Genomic DNA, 22,745 nt, shown 5'->3' on the forward strand with positions numbered 1-22,745 from the left:
GTATACCCAAGGAGACACATGCCAAGACACATATTAATCAAACTAACAAAAATTAAATGCAAAAATGTTAAAAATCAGCAAGGGAAAGAACAAATAGCATACAAGGGAATGCCCAGAAGGTTAATAGCTGATATTTCAGCAGAAACTATTCAAGGCAAAAGGGGTATACTTAGAGTGATGAAACAAAAATACCTACAACCAAGATTACCCAGCAAGGATTTCATTTAGATTTGATGGAGAAATCAAAAGCTTTACAGACAATCAAAAATTAAGAGAATTCAGCACTACAAAACCAGCTTTACAACAAATGCTAGAGGAACTTCTCTAGACAGGACACATAATAGAAAAGACCTACAAAAACAAACACAAAACAATAAAGTAAATGCTAATGGGATCATACATATCAAGAATTCCTTAAACATAAATGAATTAAATGTTCCAACCAAAAGACACAGTCTGGCTGAATGAACACAAAAACAAGACTCCTATATATGCTCTCTACAAGAGACCCATTTCAGAGCTAGGGACCCATGCAGACTGAAAGTGAGGGACTGGAAAAAGATATTCCATGCAAATGGAAGTCAAAAAAAGGAGAGTAGCGATACTCAGATAAAACTGACTTTAAAGATCATTACAAAAGATAATGAAGGACACTACATAATGATCAAGGGATCAATACAAGAAGAAGATATAACAATTATATATGCACAGGAGCACCTCAAATGCTAGCAGGGGAATGCTAAAAGGGGGAATTGGCAGTAACACAATCATAGTGGGGGACTTTAACACCCTACTCACACTAATATATCATCTAGACAGAAAACTAATAAGGAAACACAAGCCTTAAATGACACATTGGTCCAGAGAACCTAATTGGTGTTTTCAGTATATTCCATCCAAAAACTGTAGAATACATTTTTTTCTCAAGTACACATTGAACATTCTCCAAGATAGATTACATCTTGGGTCACAAATCAAGCCTTGCTAAATTTAAGAAAATTGAAATTGTATCAAGCATTTTTTTCTGACCACAACAATATAAGATTAGATATCAATAATAGGGAGGAAAAGACTGTAAAAAACACAAACATATGAAGGCTAGACAATACACTTCTAAATAATCCAGTGGTCACTGAAGAAATCAAAGAGGAAATTAAAAAAGTACTGAGAAACAAATGACAATGAAAACATTACAACTCAAAACGTAAGGGATGCAGTAAAAGCAATGCTAAGAGGGAAGTTTAAGCAGTAAAAGCCTACCTCAGGAAATGAGAAAAATGTCAAATAGACAACCTAACTTTATACCTAAAGCAACTAGAAAAACAACAACAACAAAACCCTAAAGCAACTAGAAAAAGAAGAACAAAAAAACCCCCAAAGTTAGTATCAGGAAAGAAATCATAAATTTCAGAGCAGAGATAAATGAAGAAATGAAGGAAACATTAACAAAGATCAATAAATCTAAAGACAGTTCTTTGAGATGATAAACAATATTGACAAAACATTAGCCAGACTCATCAAGGCAAAAAGGGAGAAGACAATAAGAAATGAAAAAGAAGTTACAACAGAAAAGGCAGAAATACAAAGGATAATAAGAGACTGAAAAGTGAAAGTGAAGTCGCTCAGTTGTGTCCAACTCTTTGCGAGCCCATGGACTGCAGCCTCCCAGGCTCCTCTGTCCATGGGATTTTCCAGGCATGAGTACTGGAGTGGGTTGCCATTGCCTTCTCCAGGGGATCTTCCCACCTTAGGGATTGAACCCAGGTCTCCTGCATTGCAGGCAGACACTTTACCCTCTAAGCCACCAGGGAAAGCTTTAATAAGAGACTACTACAAGCAACTATATGCCAATAAAATAGACAACCTGGAAGAAATGGACAAATTCCCAGAAAGTACAACCTTCCAAGACTGAACCAGGAAGAAATGGAAAACATGAACAGACCAATCACAGGCACTGAAATTGAAACTCTGATCAAAAATCTTCCAGCAAACAAAAGTCCAGGGCCAGATGGCTTCACAGGCAAATTCTATCAAACATTTAGAGAAGAGATAACACCTATCCTGCTCAAACTGTTCCAAATATTTGCAGAGGGACAAACATTCCAAAACTCAGTCTGCGAGGCCAATATCACTCTGATTACAAAACCAGATAAAGATATCACAAAAAAAGAAAATTACAGATCAATTTCATCCATGATGAACATAGATGCAAAAATCCTCAACAAAATACTAGCGACAAAAGCCAACAACACATTAAAAGGATCATTTACCATGATCAGATGGGGTTTATCCCAGGGATGTAAGGATACTTCAAGATATGCAAATCAATCAATGTGATACACCATATTAATAAACTGGAAAAAAATAAAAAACATGATCATCTCTATAGATGCAGAGAAAGCACAAGACTATTATTCAATCTAATTTCAGAAGTACTAGCCACAGCAATCAAAAATGAAAAAGAAATAAAAGGCATCCAGATTAGAAAATAAGTAAACCTCTCACTGTTTGCAGATGTACTTATACTATATGTAGAAAACCCTAAAGATGCCACCAGAAAATTACTAGAGCTAAGTAATGAATTTAGTAAAGTCTCAGGATACAAATTTAATACACAGAAATCCCTTGCAATCCTATACACTAACAATGAAAAATCAGAAAAAGAAATTAAGGAAACAATTTCATTTACCATTGCATCAAAAAGAATAAAATACCTCAGAATAAACCTGCCTAAGGAGGCAAAAGACCTGTGTTCAGAAAACTATAAGATATTGATGAAAGAAATCAAAGATGACAAATAGGTGGAGAGATACACCATGTTCTTGGGTTAGAAGAATCAGTATTGTCAAAATGACTACACTATCCAAAGCACTCTTCAAGTACAATCCCTATCAAATTACCAATGGCATTTTTTAGCAGAATTAGAACAAAAAATTTATAATATGTAGGGAAGCACAAAAGAACCCAAAGAGCCAAAGTAATCTTGAGAAAGAAAAATTGTGCTGGAAGAATCAGGCTTCCTGCCCTCACATACTACCAAGCTGCATTAATCAAAATTATTTTGTACTGTCACAAAAAACAGAAATAAATCAATGCAACAAGATAGAAAGCTCAGAGGTAAACCCACACACCTATGGTCACCTAATCTATGACAAAGGAGGCAAGCATATAAATGGGAAAAAAACAAAAAGCAGTCTCTTTAATAAATGGTGCTAGGGAAACTGGACAGCACCATGTAAAAGAATGAAATCAGAACATTCCCTAATACCATACACAAAAGTAAACTCAAAATGGATGAAAGATCTAAATTTAAGTCTGGATACTATGAAACTCTTAGAGGAAAACAGAGGCAGAACACTCTTTGATGTAAATCATAGCAAGATCTTTTTTTGACCCACCTCCTAGACTAATGAAAATAAAAGCAAATGGGACTTAATTAAACTTAAAAGCCTTTATACAGCAAAGGAAACTGTAAACAAAATGAAAAGACAGCTCTCAGAATGGGAGAAAATATTTGCAAATGAAGCAACCAACAAGGGGTTAATTTCCAAAAGATAACGAATAACTCATGCTGCTCAATGTCAAAAATACAACCCAATCAAAAAATGGGCAAAAGATCTAAAGAGATATTTCTCCCAAGATATACAGATGGTCTAAAAACACATAAAGAGATGCTCAACATCACAAATTTTAGAGAAATTCTAACTAAAACTGCAATGACATAACCACCTCACTCCACCCAGAATAACCATTATTAAAATGTCTACAAATAGCAACTTCTGGAGGTGGTATGGAGAAAAGGGAACCCTCCTATAGTGTAGGTGGGAATGTAAGTTAGTGCAGCCACTGTGGAAAACAGTATGCCTTAACAAAGTAGAAAATACTTAATCCAAGGCCAGCAGATGGGAAAAAATAATAAATAATACAGCATACATAAACAAAACAGAAAAACAATAATAAAAGTCAATGAAACCAAGAGCTGGTTCTGAGAAAGTATCAACAGGTACCTCAAGATTGTGACACAAGAGACTTTTGAATTTCCTCCTTCCATGGATGCACTGAATTTACAGCTACACACAGATCAGTTCCCTCTGAGAGAAGTTTAGAAATTGCTTGAGGGACTCCTACACATTGGGCAACTGAGAAAATACCCACATGAAAATGTATAGTGAAGGGTGAGACACTTACTACAAACCCCACCCCAGAATAATGCCTTATGATCTTTCTGAAACTATCAACTCCCAGCCCCTTCCTGATCAGTACAGTGTTTGGGCACATTTCTAATGCCCCAGATTTTAAGCCTGTCACCTGAGGGATGGGCCCTCAAATCTTCTAGCTCTGAGAACCAAGGGGCTTCCATTCACAAGTCCCACAGTGTAATAGCAAAGAAGCAGTTGTTATTAGGTGCTTGAGCACTCCCTGTGGCCATTTCCTCAAGCTTAGGGCAGAGGGAGCAGATTGCATTTCAGCTGAATCCTCCCCAGAGCCCCGAAGAGCCAGTGGGTACTTACCTGCCCTCTCCTTCCATCTTGCTCCAACAATGAAACAAAACCTCCTGCATGTCCCTAGAAGGAACTTTCTACATGTTTACAATCCTGACTTTTAAAACTGCCACCTGAGGGATAGAGAGACTCCAAAATAACCTACCTCTGAAAGCCAATGGAGCTTACATTCATGAATCCTACAGTACTGTAGCAAAGAAACAGTTTTTGAAAGGATGCTTGAAGACTCCCTGTAGTTTAAACACCCAGGCCCAGTATGGAGGGAAAAAACAAAAATGTGCATCTCCCAGTTAGTCCCTGGAAGGAATTTGTGTATTTTTCTAGCTGCTGCCTGTGGTTCTGGCTTATAGTCAGTCTGCATGTAGGAGCTAACTGGGATCCTCCTGTAAGCCTGGTAAAGATGGTGGGCTATCTCCCCCAGCTCCAACAGTAAGACCAAGTGTTTATTTTCACTCCTGAAAGCTGGTCCACACATCTCACACCCCGATTTTCAACTACCACCTAAGGGACTAGCCCCCAAATCATGTAGCTCTGGGAGCTGACAGGGCTCATCATTCATGAGTCCCTGGGACCACTAAAAACAAAGGCTATTTTATTTGGACACAAAAGCACTTGCAGCAACCATTTCCCCTGGTTCAGCAAAAACTAAAGTGAAAGTGAAAGTGAAGTCTCTCAGCCACATCTGATTCTTTGCGACCCCATGGACTGTAGCCTACCAGGCTCCTCAGTCCATGGAATTTTCCAGGCAAGAGTACTGGAGTGGGTTGCCATTTCCTTCTTAAAAACAAAGGCTATTTTATTTGGACACAAAAGCACTTGCAGCAATCATTTCCCCTGGTTCAGCAAAAAGTAAGTAAGCAAAAACGCCCAATTCCTGGATTCTTCTTGATAGAGGATAGACTGCATATATAATGTCCTGATTTTCCCAGTTCCTACCTGATAACTGGGCTTCCAATTAACCTACATCAGGGAGTTAAAGGGTCCAGGAGCCTAAACAGACATAAGAATGTTTCCCACATCTTTGGGGACACTGATGAGTATTGGCACACCCTCAACTATGGGAAGCCACTAAGGAAAAAGACAGGATTTGATCATAAAACTTTTAGAGACAATCAGGAGCTCCAGGCTGATTATGGAGGTTCATCTCCTACATAAGGCCAATGTGTCAATACTGGGGAAAGTGTCTGTTTTATACAGAAACCAACACAGAAAATCAAGAAAAGTAAAGATGAGGATGTTTCAAACAAAATAACAAATCTCTAGGAACTCACCTTAATGAAGCAGACATAAGTGTTTTACCCAATAGAGAGTTCAAAATAATGTAATAAAGATGCTTATTGAGGTCAGGAGAATAATGCATGAACAAGGTACGAATTTCAACAAAAAGACAGAAAATGTTTTTAAAAAGTACCAAACATAAATCATAGACATGAAAAACACAATAAATGAAGAACTCAACAGAGATGTTCATGAGTAGACCAGATCAAGTGGAAGAAAAGAATCAGACAAGGCAGTGGAAATCATCCAATCAAAAGAGCGAAAAGAAAGAATGGAAGAAAACAAAGATAACTCAAGGGTCACCGATTAGTGAACCAATTTAGGTATTCTAGGTCTTCAAGAAAGAAAAAGAGAGAAAGGGCAGAAAGCATATTCAAAGAAATGTGCCTGAAAACTTACTTAATATGGAAAAAGAAAGAGATATCCAGGTTAAGGAAGTCCAAAAAACTTCAAACAAGATTAATTCAAAGAGATCTACCCAGAGATACACTATAATGAAATTATCAAAAGTTAAAGATGGAGAGAATCTTAAAAGCAACAAGAGAAAAGTGACTATACAAGGGAATCCTCATTAAGCCTATTAGCAGATTTTTCAGCAGGAATGTTGCAGGCCATTGGGAATGGGATGATTAAAAAAAAAAAAACAAAAAACTGCTAAGAATAGAATAATTTACTCTACCCAGTAAACTTGTGCTTCAGAATTGGAGAGAGGGTTTTATAAACAAACAAAATCTGAAGGAGCTTATATGAAAGTTGTTAAAGGGAATTCTTTATTCTGAAATGAAAGCATGTAAGTTAGGAATATGAAAGTATAAAGCTCATGGGCAAATAAATAGTTAAATTCAGAATGATATTGTGATGGTGATGGTTAAATTTCTTAAAATTTTAAAGGTTGAAATACAAGAACAACTAAAACTGTAATACTTTGTTAATAAATATACAATATAAAAAAGATGTAAATTGTGACATCAAAAGCATAAAATGAAAGTGTAAACATGTAGATCTTTTTTATGTATTAATTTTCAAAATTAAGCTTATCATCTTAGCCTGTCATAAATATAAGATGTTGTATGTAAGCCTCATGATAACAAAGAATCAAAAACCTTTAGTAGATATCCAAAAGACAGGGACAAGAATCAAGGCATACCACAACAAAATCATCGATTTACAAAGAAAGACAGCAATAGAAGAGTAAAAGAATTACAAAAACCCAGAAGCAATTAAAATAATGGCATAAGCCCTTACCTATCAGTAATTCCTTTGGATGCAAATAGATTAAATTCTTCCATTAAAAACTGTAGAGTTGTTTTATGAATTAAAAATCAAGACCCAACTGTACAATGATAACAAGAGACTCACTTCAACTTTAAAAACAGTAAAGGAATGGAAAAAGATACACTATTGTAATGAGAAATAAAAGAAAGCAGCAATAGCTATAATTATATAGATTTGATAGCTATAATTATATAGACTTGAAGTCAAACACTGTAACAGGAGACAAAGAAGGTCATTCAGTTCAGTTCAGTCACTCAGTCATGTCCGACTCTTTGTGACCCCATGAATTGCAGCACACCAGGCCTCCCTGTCCATCACCAACTCCCGGAGTTCACTCAGACTCATGTCCATCGAGTCGGTGATGCCATCCAGCCATCTCATCCTCTGTTGTCCCCTTCTCCTCCTGCCCCCAATCCCTCCCAGCATCAGAGTCTTTTCCAATGAGTCAACTCTTTGCATGAGGTGGCCAAAGTACTGGAGTTTCAGCTTTAGCATCATTCCTTCCAAAGAACACCCAGGACTGATCTCCTTTATAATGGATTGGTTGGATCTCCTTGCAGTTCAAGGGACTCTCAAGAGTCTTCTCCAATGCCATAGTTCAAAAGCATCAATTCTTCAGCGCTCAGCTTTCTTCACAGTCCAACTTTCACATCCATACATGACCACTGGAAAAACCATAGCCTTGACTAGATGGACCTTTGTTGGCAAAGTAATGTCTCTGCTTTTGAATATGCTATCTAGATTGGTCATAACTTTCCATCCAAGGAGTAAGCGTCTTTTAATTTCATGGCTGCAATCACCATCTACAATGATCTTGGAGCCCCCAAAAAGAAAGTCTGACGCTGTTTCCACTGTTTCCCCATCTATTTCCCATGAAGTGATGGGACCAGATGCCATGATCTTAGTTTTCTGAATGTTGAGCTTTAAGCCAACTTTTTCACTGTCCACTTCACTTTCATCAAGAGGCTTTTTAGTTCCTCTTCACTTTCTGCCATAAGGGTGGTGTCATCTGCATATCTGAGGTTATTGATATTTCTCCCGGCGATCTTGATTCCAGCCTGTGCTTCCTCCAGCCCAGCATTTCTCATGATGTACTCAGCATATAAGTTAAATAAGCAGGGTGACAATATACAGCCTTGACGTACTCCTTTTCCTATTTGGAACCAGTCTGTTGTTACATGTCCAGTTCTAACTGTTGCTTCCTGACCTGCATATAGGTTTCTCAAGAGGCAGGTCAGGTGGTCTGGTATTCCTATCTCTTTCAGAATTTTCCACATTACATAATGATAAAGAATAAATTTACAAAGAGGACATATTACTAGAATTATAAATTTTTATTCATTCAACATCAGAGTACCCTAAATATAGAAAGCAAATATTATTTCCTGACTTGAAGCAGGAAATAGGCAGCGATATAATACCGTGGGACTTCAATACCCAACTTTCAACAATGGAGAGAACATCCCCAAAGAAAATCAATAGAGAAATTATTGGACTTAAACTACATATCAGATCAGATGAACCTAACAGAAATATGAATATAACAGAAATATGCAGAACATTTCATCCAATACCCCTGGAATACACATTCGTCTCAAGCATACATGGAATACTCACCATGATAGATAATGTGTTAGGTCACAAAACAAGTCTTAACAAATTTAATATAATTGAAATTACTCTAACTTTCTTTTCCAACCACAATGATATGACAATCCATAACAGTAGGAAAGCCAGACATATCACAAATGTTTTTGTTGTTTAGTTGCTAATTCATGTCCAACTCGTGTGACCCCATGAACTATAGCCTGGCAGGCTCCTCTGTTCATGAGATTTCTCAGGCAATAATAACTGGAGTGGGTTGCCATTTCCTTCTCCAGGGGATATTCCTGACCCAGGAATCAAATCCATGTCTCCTACGTTATAGGTGGGTTCTTTACTGCTGAACCACTAGGGAAGCTCATCACAAATATATGGAGATTAAGAAAACATGTTCCTGAATGGCAAAAGGGTTAAAAGAGAAATCAAAAGGAAATAGGAAAGTTATTTTGAGACAAATAAAAATGAAATACAACATACTAAAACTTATGAGAAGTTCTAGAAAGCAAGATTATAATGATAATAGTATACATTAAGAAAAAAGAAAGCTCTCAAATAAGCAACCTAACAACTAAGAACATCAAGGAACTAAACAATGAATATAAGCTGAATGTTATCAGAAAGAAAAAAATAAAAATTAGGGCAGCTATAAATGAAAAAAAAAAGGACTAAAAATACAAAAGGAAAGACGACTGAAACTAAGAGCTGTTTTTTTAAAAACACATGTATACCTGTGGCGGATTCATTTTGATATTTGGCAAAACTAATACAATTATGTAAAGTTTAAAAATAAAATAAAAAAAAAAATTACGGTATGTATATTGGTTTTTCAGACATAAGTCTATTGCATATTAACAGACTATAATATTGTATAAACATTTCTTTAATATGCACTGGGGAACCCAAAAATTCATGTGGAGTGTTTTGTTGCAATATTCACTTTATTTTTGTTGTCTTGAACCACACCTGCAACATGTCCAAGGTATGCCTGTACACAAATGGAATATTATTCAACCTTTAAAACAGCAGTGCCCAATCTTTTTGGCACCAATTTTGTGGAAGACAGTTTTTTCACAGGCTGAGTGGGGGATGGTTTCAGGATGATTTAAACACATTACATTTACTATGCACTTTATTTCTATGATTACATTGTGATATATAATGAAATAATTATACAACTCACCATAACATAGAATCAGTGGGAGCCCTGAGCTTGTTTTCCTGCAGCTAGATGATCCTATCTGGGGGTGATGGGAGACAGAGACACCTGAAAGTGTGTTGCTTATGTCCAGTCTATTCCATGATTTTGTTTTGATCACTGTCACTGCAGAAAGCCCTGAGTCACAAAGATAGGATGTTGGAAATGGAAGCAGACTTTTCATTGCTTTTGTGGCAATCTCAGTATATTCTGCCTTGACTTCAATCCAAAATGTTAGAGATTTGAAGTTGCCTCAAACATAGTTTTTTCCCCCTCTGGGTTGGCAGTTTATTTAAAAAAAAAAAAGCACCCCAGTTATCTCATTGTCTTCCTTGTCCATTATTTTTCTTAACAGAACAAGTTACAAAAAATTGGAGAGAGGGTATAAATTATCTTTGCAGACTGACGTACTTGCAGAGGACTCCTGAATAATGACGATGATTCAAAAGCTCCTAGGTTTATTTCTGAATCAGGCAAAGAGCAAAGAACAACATAAGAAGGAATTTTGTTAACAGCAATCTTATAATACAACATTGATTATGACAGTCCAGTGGTTACAATTACATTCATGATAAGTCACTAAAATCACCCAGTTGCTTATACACTGGAGGTATCAGTGCAAGGAGTCATCTGAAGAGTGAAAACCAGAATTGGTAAGGCTTCTCTGGCAGTGTGCTTCTGACACCAGTGGCTGCTGGCTCAGTCACCCTCACTTTGAGTCCTGATCTTCTGTTTCATCTAAGAGGGCAGAGTAGATACCCCAGCTTTTTCAGTTCTTCCACCAGCTCCCCAGTTCTGGTGCATCTGCAGAAGAATGTCACCACCTCCTCCATGAACTTGCAGTTGAGGTACACTTGGGGGCTGGTGGGCTGGTTGGAATAGTCTTTAATGCCTTGTGGGAGCTGGGGGTTGTCTAGCACATTGTAGGTTGTGGGATCTGTACCATGGCATTGCTGAAGCGGCACTGGAGCTGCTCTGGCATCCCCTTGAGGAAGACCACCACCTTGTCCTTCCCCAATGTGTCCAGGTGCTCCAATGAGCTGCTTCCACCTAAGCTCACCACCTGCACACCTGGGGCCCTACAGGCATTCTCTGTGCCCCCAGAGAAGCAGAGACCTGCTTGGCTCAGGGATCCTCTCATCCCCACATGCTGGCCAGAGCCCTTAACTGCCCCAAACATACTTTTAAGGCTACTGTCATTTCTGATCTCAAGCAACTAATCCTCTCCTAGCATCACCAAATTCAGTTCACCTGGTTTATTCACAAATAGGCTGCAGATCCATTCCTTCCCAGATTGGGGATCATCTGTGGTTGGGAAATAATGCTCAAACCCTTTTGAAAGCTGAGATAGGTAATCACGCACCATTTGGGAGAAAGAAGCCCCTGGCTCAATCTCTTTCAAAATCTCTGCTAATGTTTGAAACATGTTAAAAACAAAAACAAAACCCAAACTTTTCACCCCCATAACTGCTGTTTAACTTTGAATGCAGCCACTTTATCTGCTGACTTGAACAAGTTGTCATGCTCGCCTGAAGGGACAGATTGAGTTCATTGAGCAGGTTGTATATGTCACACAAGTGAGCAAGTTTTGTGGTCCATTCTGTGTCAGTGAAATATGCTGCCAGTGGTGACCATTTTTCTAAAAGAATTATTTGGAGAAGCTCTCATAACTCAAAAACTCTAGCCAGTGATATACCTTTAGAAAACCATCTCACATTTGTGTTTAAGAGAAGACGTGTGTGCTCTGTGTCCGTCTCCTCACAGAGGTGTGTGATGTGAGTTAAGAGCATGTGTTTTAATATGGTTGATAATTTTAATCACATCCTGAAAAACATTGTTAAGTTCAGGTGACAATTTTCAGCTAGACGATATTTCTTTATGCATGACACAATGTGTAGGCTCACATTAAGAAGTGACCTTTTTGACCGGAGTAGTGAAACCAGAAAGCCATCCAGTCATGGCAGCCACTGTGTCTGTGCCTGCATGCATGAGTGCTTAGTCACTCAGTTGAGTCCAGCTCTTTGCAATCCCATGGGCCATAGCCTGCCAGGCTTCTCTATCCATGGGATTCCCAGGCAAGAATACTGGAGTAGGTTGCCATTTTCTACTCCATCTGTCTGCACATACAAACACAAAATGACCAGTTAAGTTTTCCTAATACATAATCAATCAGAGACTTGAATAGTTCTGCAGCTGTGGTGTTCATTTGCAACTAAAGGGCACACAACATATCCTCATGCACATCCTCCTGAGAAACTGCACAAAAACAAGTGTTCTTGCCTATTTGTCAACATCGGTAGACTTGTTAACCTGGGTTGTATACCACAGTGACTCATTAACTCTCTTTAACAACTGTACCTCAATATCCTCTATTTCATCAATTCATCTAGTTATGGTGCTAAATGAAGAGGAATATGTGCCATGTTTTGAACTGCAGCCTCTCCTCAAAATTCATGACAAATGTCCTTAGCAGCAGGCATGATCAACTCTTCACCAATAGTAAAGGGCCTCATAGCTTTAGCCACTAAGAATGATGCTCTCAGTGCAGACACATTTGATGAAGTGGTGGCCTTCAATAATTGCTTCTGTTCTTCATGCTCACATTTTTTTTTCCTTTTGAAAAACTCCAAAGCCTTGTCTTTTAATGCAGAATACTCGGTCTCCATGTGGCAAAGCAATTTTGAGGGTTTCATAGCTTCTTTGGATATCCAGCCACTACATATTGTACAAAGCAGGCTTGAAGAATTTGGACTGCCTGTTGCAATGAACCTGTAATTTAAGTAGGATTCTTGGTATTTTCTTTTAAATGTAGCTTTCTTTTCATTGGCAGTCCTATTCTCTTCTGCCATCTCATCATTGGATCTTCCCCGTTCAAAGAATCTCCCCAGCAAATTTGTTTTTTTCTCATTTTGGCTAGGGTTAGCTTCAGGGCTTAAAAAACAGTAAGACAAGTGTGCAGTGTGGGAAAGAGGCATGGACAGAAGTGGTAAATAATAGGTAGGATCCACATGAACTAAAATAAGTGTCGGATTCTGACTTAAACCTGCCACCAGATGAGCTGTATAACTGAAGTACATCAACTCATTTGCCACAGCTTAATTGTCGCTTGCTGCTCACTAATAAGGTTTTGGCATGAGTCTACAAGCAGTTGATTTATTATGGCCTCTGTGCAGTCAAACCTCTCTGCTAATGATAGTCTGTGTTTGTAGCTGCTCCCCAGCACTAGCATCACCGCCTCGGATCATCAGGTATTGGCTTCTCATAAGGAGCATGCAACGTAGATCCCTTGCATGTGCAGTTCACAGTAGGGTTCTCGCTCCTATGGGAATCTAATGCCGCCACTGGTCTGACAGGAGGCAGAGCTCAGGCAGTAATGTGAACAATGAGCAGCAGCTATAAATACTGATAAAGTTTCTCTTACTCACCTGCTGCTCACCTCCTGCTATCCGACTTGGTTCCTAATGGGCCCTAGACTGGTTTGTGGCCTGTGGGTGGGAAACCCTGCTTTAAAAAGAAGAAAATCCTGCTATTTGTGACAGCATGGATGAAACTGACAGAGATTATATTAAGTGAAATAAGCCAGATACAGAAAGACAAATACAAATACTGCATGATATCACTTTAATATGGAATACAAAACAGTCATAGAAGTGGGGTGCAGGATGGTAGTTGACAGGAGATAGGGGGTGGCAATATGGGCAGGTATTGATCAAGGAGTACAAAGTTTCAGGAATAAAGAATAGGTTCTGAAAATCTATTGTACAATGAATAGTAAACAATACTGTATTGTATACTTATAATTTTCTAAGACAGTAGATCTTAAGTGTTTGCACCAAAAATAAAGAAAATGGTGACTATATGAGATTAATTGGCTTGATTGCAGCAATTATTTTAAAAATGTATGTGTACATCAAAACATCAAGTTGTGTGTCTTTTATATATATATATATATATATATATATATATATTTGTCTATTATACCTCATAACCAGTCCATTCTGAAGGAGATCAGCCCTAGGATTTCTTTGGAAGGAATGATGCTAAAGCTGAAACTCCAGTACTTTGGCCACCTCATGCGAAGAGTTGACTCATTGGAAAAGAGTCTGATGCTGGGAGGGATTGGGGGCAGGAGGAGAAGGGGATGACAGAGGATGAGATGGCTGGATGGCATCACCGACTTGATGGACATGAGTCTGAGTGAACTCCGGGAGTTGGTGATGGACAGGGAGGCCTGGTGTGCTGCAATTCATGGGGTTACAAAGAGTCGGACATGACTGAGCAACTGAACTGAACTGAACTGAAAGATAGGAAGAAAAAATAAATGAGGTACTGATTTATCCTGTAATATTCATGAACACTGGAAATTATGCTGGGAAAGAAGTCAGACATAAATGGTCACATACTATGTAATTACATTTATCGATATATGAAATATCCAAATAGATGTATCTGCACAGACAGAAAACAGATTGGTGATTGCCCAGATGTTAGGTGAAAGAAGGAACAGAGTGTAACTGCTCCATGAGCAGGTTTCCTCTAAGGCAATAAAAATGGTTTTGAACTAGAAAAAAGTAAGGATTACACAACACTGTGTGGAGAAGGCAATGGCACCCCACTCCAGTACTCTTGCCTGGAAAATCCCAAGGAGGGAGGAGCCTGGTGGGCTGCAGTCCATGGGGTCGCTAAGAGTCGGACACGACTGAGTGACTTCACTTTCACTTTTCACTTTCCTGCATTGGAGAAGGAAATGGCAACCCACTCCAGTGTTCTTGCCTGGAGAATTCCAGGGACAGTGGAGCCTGATGGGCTGCCATCTATGGGGTCGCACAGAGTCGGACACGACTGAAGCGACTTAGTAGCAGCAGCAGCACACAATGCTGTGAAAGTACTTGAAGCCATTTAACAAGTTAAAATGGTTGATTTAATCAGTCAAATAATAAACCCTCTCCTCAAGTTACTTTTAGTTTACTGTGTCAGTGCAAGTTTTAATATGAATTATATCTTTAAAGAAAAAAACAGCCTCATTTCACTCCAAATAGAAGATGGCAGAGTAGGAGGATGTGGAATTTGTGTCTCCTCACAACTACAACATGAATGCATCGGAGCAATTCTCACAGAGCACCTATTAGGTGCTAGAGTGGGGGACCTCAAGCACCTAAGGGAATGGGAGGAATCCCTGCACAACCAGGTAGGACGTGGCAGGGAAAGAGGGGGAAGAAAAGTGGAGGCAAGATGGGATCGGTGCCCCTGAATGGTGCTGGGGAGGAAGAGAGGCTCCCACATCCAGAGGGCCCTTCTCACAGCAAGGGGATTAGCAGGGAGGGAGAGGGACTCTGGCGGAGTTGCGGGGATCAGAGCGGAACATGAAAAGTGGCTCCCCCCCGACTGCTCAGGCCCCAGTGAGACTGCCAGGGTCCTGGGCCTGAGCCCCACCCCTCTCAGGGCCTCTTCTGGCGCTGAGTGAGAAAACTCACTCAGAGACCAAGGACCTGGCCAGCACTCCTATCCCAGGGGCATTATCACCACCATGTATGGTCTTGAAGGGGTCACACTGAATGCCTACCACTTGCTCAATATCGTATTTGATTTTACAGAGAAATAATAGTCACATTAACATCCCTATTGCAGAAGGTATTCTTGTGACTTTGATAGTGAGCTTGCATTTAAAGAGCATTTTTAAAGTAAATCTTCCCAAACGTGATTATGAATATGTGAATGTTTTTGATCTTGTACATTCAATAATATGAAACTACGATGACTTAAGGTATCGTATGATTAAGTATGATTAAGGTAGGGAAAAATATTTCCTTTCTCCCTAAAAACGTGTCAGAATAATTTGGGTTATAAAAGCCTGGAATCATAAAGGCTGATGGTAAAAAACATGTGATTGGGATAGCGCTAATTAGGTACTTTCTGAAATATTTTTCTTTCTTCTTTCTGAAGTATTTTAAGCTACAGAGAAGCTTGTTAACTATAATAGGGCTCATTGAAGGCAGATTATTCAGAAATGAGCAGGGCCCTGCCTGCCCTCAAATGCATGTGTAGGAGAGATGCTCTCAGTTCAAGCCAGGCTCTCTGTGCCCTGAAATATGGCTAAAGCTTCACAGTGCTTTGAAGACAACTTACAAGGAGAGGAGTGTGTACAAGAAAGCAACAGAGCATGGCTCTTAGGGACGATCACATTTCAGGGGCCAAATAGTCTGGATTTGGCCTGGTCCCCAGTCCTGAGCAAGTTTGGAAACATCACAGAGTCTCTCAAATATATGTTGTTAAGAAGTCTTTAAATTCTTATTTTATGTTTATTTTTAACTGGAGTATAATTGCTTTACAATATTATGTTGGCTTCTGTTATACAGAGTGAAGTAAGTCAAAAAGAGCAAAACAAATTTCATATGTTAGCACATATATATGGAATATATAACATAGAAAAATTGTACTGATGAACCTATTTGAGGGGCTGGAATAGAGATGAGACACAGAGAACAGACTTTGGACACAGTGGGGTAAGGAGAGGGTAGGGCATATTGGGAGAGTAGCACTGATATATTTACACTACCATGTGTAACATAGCCAGTGGGAAGTTGCTCTGTAGGCACAGAGAGCTCAACCTGGTGCTCTGTGAAGTCTTTCAATTCTATACCAGCTCTGTAATTCTTTATTTACATTGTTTAATCAGTTTGCCACAATTTATTGTGTGACCTTTTGCAATCCTCATTAGGTTTCAGCAGCTTTGAACTTTTCACTTACCTTGACATCAGAGCTCTACAAAGTTGTCTAATTAATGAAAAAGTCCATATAGTATGATAGCAGGTATCTTGAGAGACTGCCTTTCTATCTTAATGTTATTCATCGATTACTAAACTTGTCTATGTGTGGTTAACCTTGTCATCGGTTAGCAAATATTATTTAGCAGAAAGTAATGTTTCTAATGGAGAAGGAAATGGCAACCTACTCTGGTACTTTTTCCTGAAGAATTCCATGGATGGAGGAGCCTGGTACGCTACATACAGTCCATGGGGTTGCAAAGAGTCGGACACGACTGAGTGACTTCACTTTCTTTCTTTCTATAGTTCATTTTGGAGAAGGAAATGGCAACACACTCCAGTGTTCTTGCCTGGAGAATCCCATGGGCGGAGGGGCCTGGTGGGCTATGGTCTACGGGGTTGCAAAGAGTTGGACATGACTGAGCAACTAACACACACACACACAGTGTTTCTAATACAGTGCTTCAAAAATTACATTAAATTTCTGCCTTATACCTTAAATTTATACCTTAAGGTATAATTTATACCTTAAATTAAATTAAGGTATAGTCTCCTGGTATAATTATTTAAAAATATTTATTTATTTGGCTTCATTGGGTCTTAGTTGTGGCACACAAGATCCCTGTTACATCATGCAGGATCTTTCATTATGGTACATGGACTCTCTAGCTGTGGTACAAGGGCTCAGTAGTTGTGGGGCACAGGTTTAATTGCTCCTCTCATGTGGGATCTTAGATACCTAACCAGGGGTTGACCCCAAGTCCCTGCATTGCAAGGTAAATTCTTAACCACTAGACCACCATGGAAGTCCCCTGATATATATATATATATTTTTTTTTTTTTCTGTTATTATTGAACTTGAGCAAGGCCTCATGTCCTCCACCTGCATTTTTTTCTGTAAAAAAAAAAAAAAACTTGAGCTAAATAATAAGTTTAATCAGAGAAGTGAGAAAATGCAGAAATAAAGGAAAGTAATAAAAAAAAAAAAGAGGATCCAAAATAACTATAATTATAGTTATAAAAACGAATCCAAATTAACTATAGTTTAGTCAGTAAGCAGAGTCAAGGACCTTTAGTTTCTTCTCAAGGGCCATAGATAATATTCTGAGTCATATCCTGTGAGCTGTCTTATAAATACTGAAACCACTACCAGGTAGAAGAAGTCAGCTACATGATGACCAGACTGTGGCCATTACATAAGCTGCCACATTTCCGAGAATTGGCCTGAAGGAAACGGGAACAAACTGATGCAGTAACTGAAGATTAACTGCTCTTAAAACAATCAAGATGACTCTGGTCAGACAACCACATGACAAATTTGAAGACGACTGTCAGAGCTGACTGTGCTGTTTCTGCTTGTAGCCCCCTGCCTCTGTCTATGAAAGCTGTTGTCTACAGGTTGTCTGTGGGTGGGGGTGCCAGCCTTCAGACAGGAGTCCACCTTCTCCTACCCCTCTCCCCCAACCCCCGCCCTGGTTGCTGGCATCCAAAACAGAGCAAACTTTCCTTTACACTCATGTTACACCTTTATTGGCTTTTGAATGGAGCTGGACCCCACTTTCAGTTCCATTATGTTACCAATGATAAAATGACTGCCTCAAAGTTGAAGTTGTCTTGAATGGTTGAGCACTCTCAAAAAAAAAAAAAAAAAAAAAAAAAAAACCACGCTTCTATACAGATTTTTTTTCTTATTCGAGCACAGTATTTTTTAATGATTTGTTTTGGAATAATTGTAGATACACAGGAAGTTGCAAAATTAGGACAGAAAGGCCCCGAGTAATCTTCATCTAGTTTTCCTAATTGGTTACATTTTATGTAACAATAAGACACTATTAAAGCTAGGAAATTGATATTGGGACAATATATGTGTGTGTTTTATAACGTGTATTTAATAACATGTGCAGCCACCACTATGGCTTCCCTGGTGGCTCAGTGGTAAAGAATCCATCTGCCAATGTAGTAGACACGGGTTTGATCCCTGAGTCAAAAAGATTCCCTGTAGTAAGAAATGGCATCCCGACTTCAGTATTCTTGCCTGGGAAATCTCATGGATGGAGGAAGCTGGTGGGCTACAATCCATGGTGTTGCCAAGAGTCGGGCATGAATGAGCACATGATAAAGTCAACAAATAGAGTAACTCAATGAGGAACTACAAATTATAAAAAAAGGAAACAAATATAAATTCTGGAATTCAAAACTACAAAATAATTGAAATGGAAAATTGACTAGGGGTTCAACAGTGCATTTGAGATGGTAGAATAAAGAATCCATAAATTTGAAGATGGATTAATAGAAATCAATGTAAAAAACAAACAGAAAAGATTGAGGAAAAATGAGCTATGAGACCCATTAAGCACACTAGCAAACATGGAAACAATCTCAAAAAGCAGGAAGAGAAAGAGGAAGAAGAAAAAATACTTGTAGATATGACTGAAGTCTTACCAAATCTGATGGAAAACATTAATCTACAGACTCAATGTTTACGTCTAGTAAAATGAAAGCAAAAAGATACATCTAAGACACATCCTGGTCAAAATGTGGAAAAACCAAGGTAAACTCTTGGAGCAAGAGAAAAACTGTTCCCCATATACAAGAGAACCACAGTAAAACTAAACACTGACAATCAGAAAGAGTAGAGGGAAGGCTGTGTGATGACATATTCAAAGAGCTGAAAGAAAAATATTGTCAACCTAGGATGGCATGTCTAGAAAATCTATCCTTCAAAAAAAGAAAGAAAAATAAAAATATTCCCAGATAAAAAAAGAGCTGGAGAATTTGAAGCTAGCAGTCCTACTTATAAATACTACTGAAGAAAGCTTTTTGAACTGAAAAAGAAAAAAAGAAGGTTGATTCTTAGATTTGAAAATGCTGAATTAGGCTTCCCTGATAGCTCTGGTAAAGAATCTGCCTACCAGTGCATGGGATACAGATTCGATCCCTGCTCCAGGAAGATCCCACATACCATGGATCAACTAAGCCCATGTGCCACAATCTCTAACCCTGTTCTCTAGAGCCCAGGAACCACAACTAGTGAGCCCACACAATGAAACTGAAACCTGAGTGCCCTAGAGCCTGTGCTCCACCACAAGAGAAGCCACCACAATGAGACACCTGTGCAATGCAACTAGAGAGTAGCCCCTACATGCTGCAACCAGAGAAAAGCCCATGCAGGAACAAAGACTCAGCACAGACAAAAATGAATAAACAAGTAAAGAAAATTATTAGAAACAAGAAAATGATAGCTTGATTTGTTAAAGGATATGTGTATATCCTTAAGGGCTTCCCTGGTGGCACAGAGGTTAAAGCATCTGCCTGCAATGTGGGAGACCTGGGTTCGATCCCTGGGTCAGGAAGATCCCCTGGAGAAGGAAATGGCAACCCACTCCAGTATTCTTGCCTGGAGAATCCCATGGACAGAGGAGCTTGGTGGGCTACAGTCCGTGGGTCACAAAGAGTCGGACACGACTAAGCGACTTCACTTTCACTTTCACTTTGATGAGGACTGCCAGGTTTATATGTGTGTGTTTTAAAAATCTTGAAGAAGGAAATGGCAACCCACTCCACTGTTCTTGCGTGGAGAAACCCAGGGATGGGGGAGCTGGTGGGCTGCCGTCTATGGGGTCACACAGAGTCGGACACGACTGAAGCGACTTAGCAGCAGCATGTGTATATCAGTAGAGAATGTTCCAAAAGTTTTTGTGGACTTTATTAATTTTAGAAATAAGGATGTTGGAAATGTATGAAAAATTTATTTGAAAGCTTAACTATTTTAATTTATTTTATACTTCATAGCTTTGTAAATTTCAAGTATTTTTTTTTGTTTAATTTTTAAGTTCCTGTGGCTGAATATAGTGAAGATTAAAAAAATTTAATGTTTTCAAAATTCACATGGCTGAAGAAGTATGATTTAGATCCATACAGAAATGGATACCAGAAGTAGAAGTTATTAAGAAGAGGTGGCCAGAATACACAGAAGAACTATACAAAAAAGATCTTCATGACCCAGATAACCACAATGGTGTGATCACTCACCTAGAGCCAGACATCCTGGAATGCGAAGTCAAGTGGGCTTTAGGAAGCATCGCTATGAAGAAAGTTAGTGGAGATGATGGAATTCCAGTTGAGCTATTTCAAATCCTAAAAGATGATGCTGTGAAAGCGCTGCACTCAATATGCCAGCATATTTGGAAAACTCAGCAGTGGCCACAGGACTGGAAAAGGTCAGTTTTCATTCCAAACCCAAGGAAAGGCAATGCCAAAGAATGTTCAAACTACCACACAATTGCACTCATCTCACACACTAGCAAAGTAATGCTCAAAATTCTCCAAGCCAGGCTTCAACAGCACATGAACTGTGAACTTCCAGATGTTCAAGCTGGATTTAGAAAAGGCAAAGGAACCAGAGATCAAATTGCCAACATCTGTTGGATCATAGAAAAAAAACAAGAGAATTCCAGAAGAACATTGACTTCATTGACTACACTAAAGTCTTTGACTATGTGTATCACAACAAACTGTGGAAAATTCTTCAAGAGATGGAATACCAGACCGCCTGACCTGCCCCTTGAGAAATCTGTATGCAGGTCAAGAAGCAATAGTTAGAACTGGACATGGAACAACAGACTGGTTCCAAACTGGGAAAGGAGTATGTCAAGGCTGTATATTGTCACCCTGCTTATTTAACTTATATGCAGAGTACATCATGTGAAATGCTGAGCTGGATGAAGCACAAGCTGGAATCAAGATTGCAGGGAGAAATATCAATAACCTCAGATATGCAGATGATACCACCCTTATGGTGACTGCAGCCATGAAATGAAAATACTTTTACTTCTTGGAAGAAAAATTATCACCAAACTAGACAGCATATTAAAAAGTACTGACAAAGGTCTGTCTAGTCATAGCTATGCTTTTTCCAGTAGTCATGTATGGATGTGAGAGTTGGACTATAAATATAAAGAAAGCTGAGTGCTGAAGAATTGATGCTTTTGAACTGTGTTGTTGGAGAAGACTCTTGAGAGTCCTTGGACTGCAAGGAGATCCAACCAGTCAATCCTAAAGGAAATCAGTCCTGAGTATTCATTGGAAGGACTGATGCTGAAGCTGAAGCTCCAATACTTTGGCTACCTGATGCAAAGAATTGACTCATTTGAAAAGACCCTGATGCTTGGAAAGATTGAAGGCAGGAGGAGAAGGGGACAACAGAGGATGAGATGGTTGGATGGCATAACGAACTCGATGGACATGAGTTTGAGCAAGCTCCGGAAGTTGGTGATGGACAGGGAAGCCTGGCATGCTGCAGTCCATGGCGTCACAAAAGTTGGACATGACTGAGCAACTGAACTGGCCTGAACTGAAAGAAGTATGATAGAAATTTAAGTTCTATGTCTGGGTTGATGCAAAGCACTAATATTACCATGTGGAAAATTCAGAGTTACAAACAAGGGCATCCTGACAGTAAAAATATCTGGGAACCCTGTCTGAGTTCCAGATGGGATGAACTGACACTTGACTAAAATCTCTGCCTAACAGGATGAGAAGTTAGGATGGGAAGGCTCAGAGAAGGTAGATGAATAAAGCTGAAAGGCTCAATGTTTGGGGAGGGACCAGGATCCAGCCTCCTCTTCTATCACTCCCTCCTTACCTTCAGGAGCCCTTTGTGACCAGACCACAGCTCTATGATGTGGGCCTAGGACTTAAGTCCTCAAGTGGACACCCTGTGCTCAGTTGCCTGAGGGCAGCAGTGTGATATAGATGATGGAGAATTTTCTCTTTTCTCTGAAAAGCACTTTTGGTATTTGGCTGAACTCCTGTTCCACTTACTGGGTAACTGATACCATCCTTGCCTTTCTATTTGGACTGGGGCTCTTTTTCCTGTTCCTTCCCTATCTGGAGAATAATCCATCCTTTCCACCTCCCAGGAAACATGGAGACATTAAGGTAAGGAACCCTTGGCACAGCTTCACAAGCACATGGTTCTCTCTTCTATTATTATTTTCACTTTTCTGAATCAATTAGAGAGACCCCTGAGATGGGAAAGAATATGACATCTATTCTCTAGGAAGTATACAACATCATCCCTCTAGGGACAAGCCAGTCTGGGAAGGGGATACAGTGAACACTAGGATT

The 22,745-nt window shown here is 39.2% G+C and overlaps 1 pseudogene; it reads right to left on the minus strand.

The window, feature by feature from the left end:
* Positions 1 to 9,592: 9,592 nt before the first annotated feature.
* LOC129651006 (glutaredoxin-related protein 5, mitochondrial-like) lies at positions 9,593 to 10,993 on the minus strand (annotated as a pseudogene).
* Positions 10,994 to 22,745: the final 11,752 nt, after the last annotated feature.

This window comes from Bubalus kerabau, chromosome 4, assembly GCF_029407905.1.
Source record: "Bubalus kerabau isolate K-KA32 ecotype Philippines breed swamp buffalo chromosome 4, PCC_UOA_SB_1v2, whole genome shotgun sequence".
Lineage (NCBI taxonomy): Eukaryota > Metazoa > Chordata > Mammalia > Artiodactyla > Bovidae > Bubalus > Bubalus kerabau.